Source organism: Schistocerca gregaria, chromosome 1, assembly GCF_023897955.1.
Source record: "Schistocerca gregaria isolate iqSchGreg1 chromosome 1, iqSchGreg1.2, whole genome shotgun sequence".
NCBI classification, from domain to species: domain Eukaryota; kingdom Metazoa; phylum Arthropoda; class Insecta; order Orthoptera; family Acrididae; genus Schistocerca; species Schistocerca gregaria.
In genome coordinates, this window is record NC_064920.1 from 482,711,625 (window position 1) to 482,725,179 (window position 13,555).

Below are 13,555 nucleotides of genomic sequence, written 5' to 3' on the forward strand. Positions count from 1 at the left end.
CTTAGGTTAGTTAGGTTTATGTAGTTCTAAGTTCTAGGGGACTGATGACCATAGATGTTAAGTCCCATAGTGCTCAGAGCCATTTGAACCATTGTTTTTAATAAGAATAAATACCTCTAAAGTGGGCAGAGATTGTATACTACGTTATCAAAAGTGTCCGGACACCCTCATGTAAAGCGGTACTGACCACCAGATGTCGCGAGGCACCGACCCACCAGTGTAAAAGGAGGCAGGGATGTATTGTTGTCAGCAGAGAAGCAGCAGCAGTAGACTGACTTAATCTGGAGACTTCAGTGTCTTCGAATGTGGACTGCTCACTGCATGTCACCTGTGTAACAAATCCGTCGGTAATACTTCAGTTCTTCTAAAGGTCACCAAGTCGACTGTTAGTGTCGTGATTATGAAGCGGAAACGTGAAAGCGCAACCACAACTAAAGCAAGACCAGACACATCCCGTGTACTGACGAACAGGGACTGCAGAGAAGTTGCCAAAAATCGCATGAAGCAGAAGAAGGAATCGCTCATGAGTTCGAAACCGCTACCGGCTGCTGTTTGTGGGGAGTTGAAAAAGAATGGGCTACAGTGGTCGAGCAGCTCCTCATAAGCAATATGCACTACTGGCCATTAAAATTGCTACACCAAGAAGAAATGCAGATGATAAGCGGGTATTCATCCGACAAATATATTATACTGGAACTGACATGGGATTACATTTTCACGCAATTTGGGTGCATAGATCCTGGAAATTAGTACCCAGAACAACCACCTCTGGCCGTAAAAACGGCCTTGATACGCCTGGGCATTGAGTCAAACAGAGCTTGGATGGCGGTTACAGGTACAGCTGCCCATACAGCTTCAACACGATACCACAGTTCATCAAGAGTAGTGACTGGCGTATTGTGACGAGCCAGTTGCTCGGCTACCATTGACCAGACGTTTTCAATTGGTGAGAGAAATGGAGACTGTGCTGGCCAGGGCAGCAGTAGAACATTTTCTGTATACAGAAAGACCCGTTCAGGACCTGCAACATGCATTCGTGCATTATCCTGCTGAAATGTAGGGTTTCGCAGGAATCGAATGAACGGTAGATCCACGGGTCGTAGCACATCTGAAATGCAAGTCCACTGTTCAAAGTGCCGTCAGTGCGAACAAGAGGTGACCGAGACGTATAAGCAATGGCACCCCACACCATCACGCCGGGTGATACGCCAGTATGGCGATGACGAATACACGCTTCCAATGTGCGTTCACCACGATGTCGCTAAACACGGATGCGACCACCATGCTGTTGTAAACAGAACCTGGATTCTTTCGAAAAAATGACGTTTTGCCATTCGTGCACGTAGGTTCGTCGTTGAGTACACCATCGCAGGCGCACCTCTCTGTGATGCAGCGTCAAGGGTGACCGCAGCCATGGTCTCCGAGCTGATAGTCCATGCTGCTGCAAACGACGTCTAACTGTTCGTGAGATGGTTGTTGTCTTGCAAACGTCCCCATCTGTTGACTCAGGGATCGAGACGTGGCTGCACAATCCTTTACAGCCGTGAGGATAAGATGCCTGTTATCTCGAGTGCTAGTGATACGAGGCCGTTGGGATCCAGCACGGCGTTCCGTATTACCCTCCTGAACCCACCGATCCCACATTCTGCCAACAGTCATTGGACCTCGACCAACGCGAGCAGCAATGTCGTAATCCGATAGACCGCTATCGCGATAGGCTACAATCCGACCTTTATTAAAGTCGGAAACGTATGGTACGCATTTCTCCTCCTTACTCGAGGCATCACAACAACGTTTCACCAGGTAACGCCGGTCAACTGCTGTCTGTGTATGAGAAATTGGTTGGAAACTTTCCTCATGCCAACACGTTGTAGGTGTCGCCACGGGCGCAAACCTTGTGTGAATGCCCTCAAAAGCTAATCATTTGCATATCACAGCATCTTCTTCCTATCGGTTAAATTTCACGTCTGTATGACGTCATCTTCGTGGTTTAGCAATTTTAATGGCCGGTAGTGTATTTCTTTACACAATGCTAAGCGATGCTCAGTGTAGAGTGGAGATTGATGGCATTATGCAGTGGAAGATTGGAAACCACTGTGGACGTAAAATTTATTCTGTGTCGGATACTGTGATAGGGAACATGTTTTTCCATCTCATTATAATTAGCTTGTTCCGTCGAATTATATTGTATACTATATTTGTTTGAGATACTTTCATCATGTTTCCAAATTTAAGAAATATTAAAATTCTATTAAAGAAATGGACTACCTGTTTATTTAATTCGTAATTACATAAATACGATAATTTCCTTAATCCCTTTACGTTCCCTTGGGTTCATTAACTTTTATTTTGTATTAAGAGTTCGTCTGATGGTAGTGGCAATGCAGAGATGTGGTCACTGTGTAGGTTGGTTAGTGATAAAAAAAACTTGGAGTAAAGGCAGCGATGATGCACCGCCAGGATTAGTTCAGGGTTGGTGATAGGTTTCCCTCGCCACCAGAGTGGAGGAGAACAACCGGTGAGGGCCACCATGACAGGCACACTCTGGGGAAAGCTATTGAACTGAGCGGACGAAATCGAGTGCGATCTCAGTCTTTACCGCCAAATTCTTTGTGGGATGAGGTATAATTTACCCACATAAAAAAATTTTTGCATCACCCCAGTTCCCAGAATCCTGAAGATAGAGGTTGACAGTGGATTTTGTATCACACACACAGTCCTTTTGACTGTTCATAGAGCAGCGCCTATTAGACGGAGTTGGTGTGACAGCCGATCAGTTCCAGTCATTCCACCAGGAACGAGGTAGATGGCTCGCGTTGTCTGTAGTCCAACCATACCCAGACGGCCAATGCCGTGGTTAGATCGCGTCCGCATTGTTACTCTGTGCCAAGAAAAGCTTACAACAGGGGAAGTGTCTGAGTGAACCAAAGCGATGTTGTTCGGATATGGAGGGGATACAAAGAGACAGGAACTGTCGATAACGTGCCTCGCTCAGGCCTCCCACGGGCTACTACTGCAGTGGATGACGGCTATCAACGTCACCATGATGAATAGTGCTTTTCGTGCAGCCACAGGACGTCGTATTACGACTCAAACTGCGCGTAATAGGCAGCATGACGTGGAACTTCACTCTCGACGGCCATCTTTGCAACCACGTTGCCATGCAGCGCGGTACAGACGGACCCAACATGCCGAACAGACAGCTCAGGATTGGCATCACGTTCTCTTCACCGACGAATGTCGCATATTCCTTCAACCAGACAGTTGTCGGACGAGTGTTTGGAGGCAACCTGGTCAGGCTGAAATCCATAGACACACTGTCCAACGAGTGCAACAAGGTGTGGGGCCGACGTACACCGCTGGTAGTCATGGAAGGCGCCATAATGGCTGTACGATACGCGTATGCCATCCTCCAACAGATGGTGCAAGCATATCGGCATGATATTGGTGAGGCATTCGTCTTCATCGACGACAATTCGCACCCCCGTCGTACACATCTTGTGAATGACTTCCTTCAGGATAGCATGCCACGACGAATACAAGCACGCATCAACGCAAGAGGACGTGCTACTGGGTATTAGAGGTACCGGTGTGTACAGCAATATGGACCACCACCTCTAAAGGTCTCGCTGTATGGTGGTACAACATGCTATGTGTGTTTTTCATGAGCAATGGAAAGGGCGGAAATGATATTTATGTTGACCTCGACTCCAATTTTCTGTACAGGTTCCGGAACTCTCGGAAAAGAGGAGACACAAAACTTGTGTGTATTATATTGTTATTAATCCGCTCTTTTTCAGGATGGAAGTGCTTAGCATGTTCTTTTGACTATTCATTTTTTGGAGAACTTTTTCCCGTAATATTAAAATTTTCGGTTAGGATTTCTTTTCCAGAGGTGAGCATGAGGGCTCACGTTATCCTTTTGTAATAACGCAATCAGTTAGTGCTTCCGGCACACGAGAGCAGAAAAAGTATCAAAAACCATATAGTTCACTTTTAGCAGTAGCGTTTTGCAATTTTAAATTTCTTACTGGTCTTCCTAAAGTAACATATGACCTCACCCTGCTTAGTTAGCTTAACACGTGGTCGTACAGCTGATGAGAAATTTAGACGGTGATTCCGTGTGAAACCTTCTAGGCTGTTCTTGTGTTTTGTGTGAGTTACATAAGGCTCTGAGCGAATGATGTAATTTTTTGGCAAATTCATAAATTTTGTGCACTGGTCTTTTGATTCATATGCAAGCAGCAAGTAGACGATACTCTACGCCCTAACTAACTGGTAAATGATAAATTGTGCATGTGAATAATTGTGTGGATGGAAAACAAGAATGAACAGTGGAATGAGTACACAAAAAATTAGCCGTTGGTGTCGATCACCCATTTGGTGTCAACTTGCACCCCCAGCTAGCTTCCGGTTGGTTCTTGAAAGTAGTTAAGGCGAAGTGCTTGTGTGTGCCAAATTTTGTAGGATCTTTTATTTTAGAAGACATTGCTTTTTTGTATGTGAAAGAGATGTTTGTGTTTCCTTTTCCCGCCAAGAATTTTTGCTATAATTTTGACTAAGGGAACGGTACTGAGAAGTAATGGGGAGAGTGACCATTGAAGAACCGGTTCATTAATTCATAACGATTCCGTCCAAGTGGCAACATGGGGTTGCGAACTTCAATCACTGTCCAAGCGGCCGGTCGGTGTGGCCAAGCGGTTCTAGGCGCTTCAGTCTGGAACCGCGCGACCGCTAAGGTCGCAGGTTCGAATCCTGCCTCGGGCATGGATGCGTGTGATGTCCTTAGGTTAGTTAGGTTTAAGTAGTTCTAAGTTCTAGGGGACTGATGACCACAGATGTTAAGTCCTATAGTGCTCAGTGCCATTTTAAACTGTCCAAGCCGATGGGCTACAGATGCAGCAACGTAGATCCCGCCCTTTTGCCAGCGCACAATATTATAAACGAGACCAGATTTCGGATAGTATAAGGACCTTCAGTGCGAGAGTGTTGAATACATTTCTGATAATATGGGCACCTTCAGTCCTAGATAAGATAGAATTTATTCATCTTTGCTTTGTTAATTTGCAATTATGAGATCGCGTAAGTAGCGAATAAAAGAACTGGTTATATATAACATTTGTAAAGTTTCTAGGTAAATAATAAAAATGTCATGTGAATTTAATTTCATTGATTCAGTATATGATCATAACACCCGTACCCTGTGTAGAGAACAATGTTAATGCTAAATTGAAGTCATGATAATCTCGCGGGGATGAAAATTAACAAGGATAGAGAATATAGATCACGTTAGAGCCTAGTAATTACTTACTTGCTCTCTTTGTTGCTTGAGCCTTCACCAGCGTTATCCGTTGCGAAATCTTAGTGTAATAGTCACCTAATGAAACAAATACTAATTTCGGGGCGGTCCACTTGCAATGAATCCTTTCGAGCCTTGAACCAAGCGGGTGAGCAGCGTGTAAATGAGATTCTTTGGCACACACGCAACCGGCACGTTCTAACATAGATTGGGAGGGAAAGAAAAAAGATAAGAACGGGGAAGGTATCCGCTCAACTGTTTTTCGTTAAGCATACGTAACTTCGTACCAGGGTACACAGGTTTCCATTTCCTCTTTACTTTCAAACTGTTTTCCTCTTCACCAATACAAACGTAACATCACGTCTTGCAGGCTGGTATAGTAGCAAATCAGCAGAAAAGATGCAAATGTTAGTTTCATGCAATACGATCCTCTTCCAAGGAAAATAATAAATTCTACGATGTCAAACCACTAATGACTATAGTTACACTATAAAAATAGTACTCACTTGATTAATGGGCAATGAAATTCAACGTGCAATAATGATTAGCGAGACATGTAAAAACTAACGTAATTCGATTGACAACGAATTGTCTACTGGCACAGTCGTAAGTTATAAATTTTTGACAGTTATTAATTTACGCTTTTGGATATGTTTCGTGACGTGTAAACAGCGTAAAATGAAAACAAGACAATTACACCAAGCACTAACAATCACAAGGTAGTTACAGATTACACGGCTGAATATGAAGATCTAGGCGGAGTTTGTATTATCTAAACCGTACCTGAAGTAGCTTATAGCAGCATTACTTGTGACAGTTTTAGGCTTTGGTGATCGATGTACAGATTTGATGGCAAGTTTTTCGGACACTGAAGTAAGCCGTTTGTTATTTTATCCCGTGTCATAAGTTAGGGCCTTACATTTCTGCAAAGTCTCTGTCGCTTAGGTTCCTCACTTTACTTGTTAGGCAAAAAGCTCAAATATTATACAATCAGAAGCATTGCAAAGTGAATACTTTGTTGGGTCCAACACTTAACATCAAAAAGCAATTATTTTTAATAATTGCCTAATTCAGAATAAGAAAAATTTAAAAAAATTCTAGTAAGTGTATTATTCGTAATATGAGTTACAGGCGCACAGATAAAACAGTCTGAATCAAATGAATTAATTGACTCCTGCAGTTTAGAAAAAACTGAGAGGTGATAGGAACACGTAGTTTCGCTGTGATACATATTCTACAAACGAGTAATTTTCTTTCTGCCTTTCATATTTCTATGTAATTTCGTTATTCATTCGCTGCAGAGGACCCAATGTGACAGTTACTTCCAGTGCAAATCTGCTCATACCTGACAACTGGAAAATAAAATACGCAGCTTTTTCGCAGCGCAAGTTTGCAGAGGTCATAAAGCACTTATTAGAGAAGATGAGACTGCTTTTCAGGAACAGAGGCGCACATGCAGTCTCCATTATTTTTTGCCACTCTCTCGCTAAATGATTACCAGAATTCTTCACAAGAAAAGCATGTCAAATAGAAGTTCACACATTTACCAGGCAAAATTACCATGTTTGACGATGCGAGAAATTGTGTGCTGGAATAGGTGACATAAAATTCTGCTGTGATGCTCGTCATCTCCGCTGACTTCTTGTGTGGTCTAGAGGCTGAGTAAATACTTAACAGAGGAAATGTCAAAAATTTCAGGACTTCTTTCTCGAATTACGAAAGTATAGTAAAAGTGAATCATCCGTCTGGGTACCGTGACACAGGAGAAATTCGCAACGAAATTGCAGGGTCGCTGCGCGGAATCCCTTTAAGAGGCACTCTATGCGTGGCTCTTTAATTTAGTGGTAAAGTTCCAGATTACGAATTCTTAAGTCCTTGGTTCAAAACCTGGTCACTCGTAGGGGATAGAATTGGTTAAAATGGCTCTGAGTGCTATGAGACTTAACATCTGAGGTCATCAGTCCGCTAGAACTTAGAACTACTTAAACCTAACTAGCCTAAGGACATCACACTCATCCATGCCCGAGGCAGGATTCGGACCTGCGACGGTAGCAATCGCGCGGTTCCAGACTGAAGCACCTAGAACCGCTCGGCCACCGCGGCCGGCTGGGATAAAACTCTGACACATTCTCGTTGACGTTTTTCCTTCTTGCACTACTAATAACACGGTCTTCCCATAAGCAAATAAAACATGCATATACTTTTTCTGAAAGAAAAAACTGCAGTGTTATTTTTCCTTATACAAGACATGGAGCTATTCCCTCGTGTTTCTGCAGCTGCGTTGAAATGCCAATCATTTGGATATCCCAGAACGTGTTGGGTTGGTGCATAAGCACATAGCGGTTTTCATACATGTAATAAACACAACCGACACACACGTCACAAACTTTAGTCATCTAAAATATATTCTCATTCACTATTTACAAGAGTCTGCCAGCACAGGGGTAATTTTTCTGTTCCTCGTAATTTTTCTGTTCCGCGACTGTAGAGGCGAAGAACTCATCGAGCCATGTTCCGAGCGCATTTCCATCCGTAAAGGAACGTTTGCCGACTTTCGTTCGATAGAGAGCGGCAAAGGTGAAAATCTGAGGGTGCAGAATCAGACGAATAAGGTGGGTGCGAATGACTTACCAACGTAATTCCAGTAGGTCGCTTTTCTCAGTGTAACAGAGCGTTATCGTGGAGAGCGTCACTTCACGCAGTCTTCCTGGTCGTTGTTCTGGGACTGCGCCTGCAACGCGTCACAGTTGTTGACGATAAATGTCAGCAGTGATGGTTACACCTCGGGGAAGGAATTCGTAGCGCACCACACCGTCGTTGTTCCATCACATGCGTAACATTATCTTTTGTGGATGCGGGCGGTATTTGTGAGGGCGGTTGCTGCTTTGTTTAGGCTCAGTCATTTCTTTCTTTTCATTACGTTAGCACAAAGACACCTTTTCGTGTCAACAGTAACGACAGAGAATGGGAATGGTCGCTGTTGTTGAAGGACCAATTGACGACGAGCAAGTAGAGATGCTCATGTGGCCACCCGTTGATTTTCGTGATACTGATTTAGAGCATGCGGTACCCGTGCACCGGATTTTTAGCCTTTCCCAGTGCATGCAAATGTTGCACTGTGGTAGAACTATCATAATTAATCCCATTTGCCACTTCTCGAGTACACTGACGTGGATTAATGCATTTAAACGTCTTTAATGAAACCCCGAACGTCTTCCTGGACATGGTGAGTCACTACTCTCAAAACTATCTTCCCTAAAACTAGAAATCCATTTTTTTCGTCTTGTCCTATTTAACGGCATTATCCCCATATGCGGCGCAAATGTTTCAGGCTGCCTCCACTGCTGCCACCCCTCTACTGGACTGAAACAGAAGAACAAGTCGGAACGGTTCCAGTTTCTCTACTTGGCACTCCATTTTCTAGCGTTCACAGCTCTTTTCACTACCTACAAATGACAAAATGATAATATGAAAACAAATAGCAACAGAGAACTACAAATAAAAAAGATGAGAATCGATAAATAACGCCATAGAAACCGGAATACCAACATGCGAAACAAAAACGTTACTAACTTACGCACCAACCTGATAGTACAGCTAATGTCAGTCTGACTTTTGTTCGATGCCACCTTCATGGTACTGCAGGTTTAATGACCAGAAGTGTAGAATATGAGGTAGCATGGTTATCACGAATGTCGACGCTGCAACATCTCACAGTGATGTTGCTCATCACTAACTCGAAAACAACGTCAGAAAACAAGAGGTGACGCAGAATAGTGCAGTTAAGGCACTGAGTGGCTGTGTTGTGCAACCTGGCGTTCGCGGGCGATTCTTGTTAGCGTCTCTGGCTTAGAGCTGTCCGCGGGGCGCCACCGCCGCCTGCGTCGCTGAACGCAACCACCCCGGCCGTTTCCCGCCCCCTACCGCACTCTACCGGCCGTCCTCAAACACCGCACGGCTCCAGCGCTTCCTCGTACCTGGAAATTAACGCACGTGCGCGGTCTTTAAATATTTTACAATAAACGTTACTCTTCATCAGGCAGCGGCGGTAGTGCCACAACAGAGGCTCCTTCCCCCTCTCTCTGTTTCCCCCTCCCCCCATTTTTCCCCTTCATCCTCCCTCCCCCATTTTTCCACAGCGCGCAGTTTCTCACCTGGCAGCTGGCACCAGGAACGCTTTCATTACTTAAAAACAACACGCTCCTACCGCTTCACACTTATTCTTCTGCACGTCCCGACTCTTTAAAATTTTAGAACGTACGACTTAACTTCAAAGAAAGCCTCTGAGAAACCGTGCTCCTTACGTACTACATCTGCGCATAATTTTCGAAGTTGACTTTATCCTTCCGTCAGATTCAACATTTGTTGCGTTCTAACCGTTCATATTACCATGTTGGAAATCACGTCGTTTGTATTCCTCGACGAAGTTGATCATGGTTTCTATGTGAAAACGGTATTTAATTTTACGGTTGTTAGCAGTAATACAGGGTGTTTACAAATGAATGGTGCGGTCTTAGAAAGTAAGTTCCGATTGGTCGCGAAATGGAAACGACTATGAAAATCCGATAAAGCTTTGCACAGATGTGTTGGGCAGTGTCTCTACTATGACCCGAGATAACATCACGTCGCTCTTCTCATTTCTGAGCTCACAGTGAGCGCGTAAACATGTCTAGAAAATAGTGTCTCCCGCCAAGTAAAAGGGCTCAGGGAGAAATTTCGCCTGAAGCTATGCAGCCAACATTACATAACTGTCGTGGTGTTTCTTCTTCAAGATAATTCTCAGTCGCATTCTGCAGGGGCAATGAAGATGCTCCTGCATCGTTTTCAATTGGAAATGTTTGATTACCCACAATACAGCCCGGAGTTTCATCTCTGGTCGCGTGAAGCGCTGTCTATGAAGATATCATTTTGGCACAGGCAACGAGCTGTAGGCCAGCGTGGAGAATTGGCGGAAAGCACTCTCGGCTGCTTTCTATGATGAGGGTATTGAAAAGTTGGAACAACGCTTCGACAAATGCCTAAGTCAGAACGGTGACTACGTGGGGAAGTAACTCGAAGGTGTAGCTAACTGTTACAAATAAAACGTTTCTGATATTCACTGTAGTTTCAATTTCGCGATCAATCGGAACTTACTTTCTGGACAGACCTCGTAGCAGAAGCAGCGGCAACTGTCCAAGTTCAAAAATGTTCAAATGTGTGTGAATTCCTAAAAGACCAAACTGCTGAGGTCATCATCGCTCGAGGTCTTCCACCAAAGCCCTCGCATGTCGCTTAGTAAAGCAAGTAGTGAATTGTTCATACCAAATATGACGTTTTGAAAGGTGTTGCGAAAGCGGCCATGTTTTAAACAGTACAAAGTGGGTTTAGTGCAGGCTCTGACACCAGAAGAGAAAGAGAGAAACGGTCATTTTTATGAAGAGTTGCAATTAAAAATGGAGAACGGTCGCTTTTTTTTTTTTTTTTAGAAAGAATCATCTGCTGCCATAAAGACACTTACCATTCATGTGACAAGATGAACACATACAATGTCGGTGTCTCGAGAAGCAAGAAACCACTTACGCTGATAGAGCATCAGCATGAGTCTCCAAAAGTGAACGTTTTCTGGGTGCTGTTGTACGAGAAATTGCATGGTCCGTTTACTTCAAACAACAAACAATGATGAGTAATCCATTTCGAGACATGTTGAAAATCTATTGTCGCACAAGGTGAGCGCCAGTAATGATGATTACATTTCGCAACAGGACGGTTCTACCTCCCATTTTCAAAGGAATATGCGAGAGCTTCTTAATAGTTGGATTGGACGTGCTCCAAAAGCAGACAAGGAAAAACATTCTCCCTGGCCACCCTGTCTCTGGATTTAATACCACGCGATTTTTTTCTGCGGTGTTTTGTGAAAGACCGAGTTTATACTCCGCCATTGCCTGTGTCTCTTGAGTATGTGTGTGATCGGATAAAGGATGCAGTACAAACCATCGCGAAGGACATACTACACTGAACCTGGAAAGAATTTGCTTACCGTGTAAGTGTGTGACGTGTGACCAATGGTGCACATAGTGAAGGATTGTGATTAACGTATCAAAAACTTGGACGATTGTTGCTCTTATACTGGAACGTTTGCCTATATAAAGCAGTAAATCGATTTATTATTAATTTTTAAAATTGCACCATTCTTTATAAACACCCTAAATTTTACGAGACGCTACTGGCTTAAAAATCATTAAATTCGGCGTAACAGATAACAGTTAAAATATGAAGACCACCCCAATGTTCCCAGTCATAACTCCTCCCACAGAGTCAGACGAATATTCAATAACTTCTCTATAACGGACAATATTTACAGAAATAAAATTAAGTTCACTACATCGGAGATGGAAGAGGTCGAAAGAGGGTCAGCACGATTACTCACGAATTCATTCCGTAGGCACGGAAATGTTCACTCCATAACAGTGTCAGTGCTACAGAAGAGGCGTTCTTCGTCACTGCACAAGGTTAAAAAATCCGATTCGTCACGTTTCAAGAGTAGTTGAGCAACGTATTACTTCCTCAGACATAAGCTATCTGATTAAAAGTGTCTCAGCAGCTACTAGTTTACATTCTTGTACGGTGTATTTACACTTCACCTTCGTAACAATCGAACTCTACTGGCGACAGTTTCGGAAATGTGTCTGAATGTCTATGGAGAAATGGTAATCCATTCTTCTATAAGACGCTAAAGCAGAGAAGGTAGTGACGTTGGACGTTGGGGTGCGGAGCGGCTCCGACGTTCTAACTCATCCTAAAGTTGTTACATAGGGTTCCGGTCAGATTAGTCACTGGATACCACCAGAGTAATATATCCATCAGGGAAATTTAGTTATTCTAAGGCTGCTATTGGTGATGTGGTTGTGAAGTGGTAGTGCGGAGGAACAATCACGCCTAAACTGCAACCAGGTAGACCTCGGGTAGTAACGGACAGGACCCGTCGAGTGGTGTGGAAGGTGGGTGTGAAAAAGCACATGAAACCACTCGTGAACTCCATAGTCTCACCAGAAGTCCACCTAATCAGTTCAGACCATTTTAGAAATGGTGTTCTGCATAAACCATTGCCTCATTGATGCTGTTTTATGACAGGGTGCACGTTGAAGCCAATATAAACGCTCATCGTCTCCGAACTGTTCTTCTACAATACGCACCGCACAGTGCTGTAAGTCTTCATGTCCTTCTGCATTTAGAGTTTGCACAAGTGCAATAAGGGGAAAACTAGCTAAGTATGACAACACACCTATACCGTAACCCCACCACCTCCGTAATTTTGCTATTTGAGACTACACGTAAGGACAAGTTAAGTTTTCCAGGCATCCTCCAAACTAAAAAAACCATCCATCGGATTGAGAAAGGGTATAGTGCGATTTAAAATTCCAAATCACCTGTTTCTCGCCATCCATTCTGCAGTGGCATAACTTTTTACTCAACCTGAAGCGTCTCTTTGCACTGATTACAGAAATTTGATGCTTATGAGGAGCTGCTTCATCATTGTACCACATTGTTTTTAACTCCACGTGCACAGTCACTCTACTGGCTGGACTGCTGGTGGCACTGGAATTCAGGAGTGGTTTCATGTGATTTTTCACGTCCACTTCGCAACCACACCACCAACAGCAGCCTTAGAATGATTGAAATGTCCCTGATGGATATGTCACTCTCGTGGCATCCAGTGAATAATCTATATCAGAAGTCACTGAGCAGTCTTCACCGATACGTTCTACTGTAGCTGTTTCTACAACGACACAACAATATTCCCTGCCTCCTTTTATACTGGTGGGTCCACTTCTCGCCACGTCCAGTGGTCTTTTCCCATTACGTAAGGGTGTCTGATTACTTCTGATATAATAGTGTGCATTTTTGTTGTATATAGGATGATTTAACTGCATCTATCGCTCGGTTTTATGCAACCCGCAACGCCTTCAAATAACTCGTGCAATGTTACGGTGTTGGGACAGCAACCAGCCATAAATTTACTTTCAGTTCCTTTATTCACAGGTTACCGTTACCGGTTTCGAATTTTCAGATGGTTTACACGCTTTTCTTATGACATGTGGTGTGTTTTTTTACAGGTTAATTGTCCTAAAATATAAATAATACATAAATATGAGCACGCCATACACAGATGGTTGCTTTACAGATTATCGTTGTATGTGACTTACGTGAAATGTCGGTTTGGAATGATTTTTTTCATAACAGATGTGAATACATTCCCACTGCATTCTTATTGTTGCA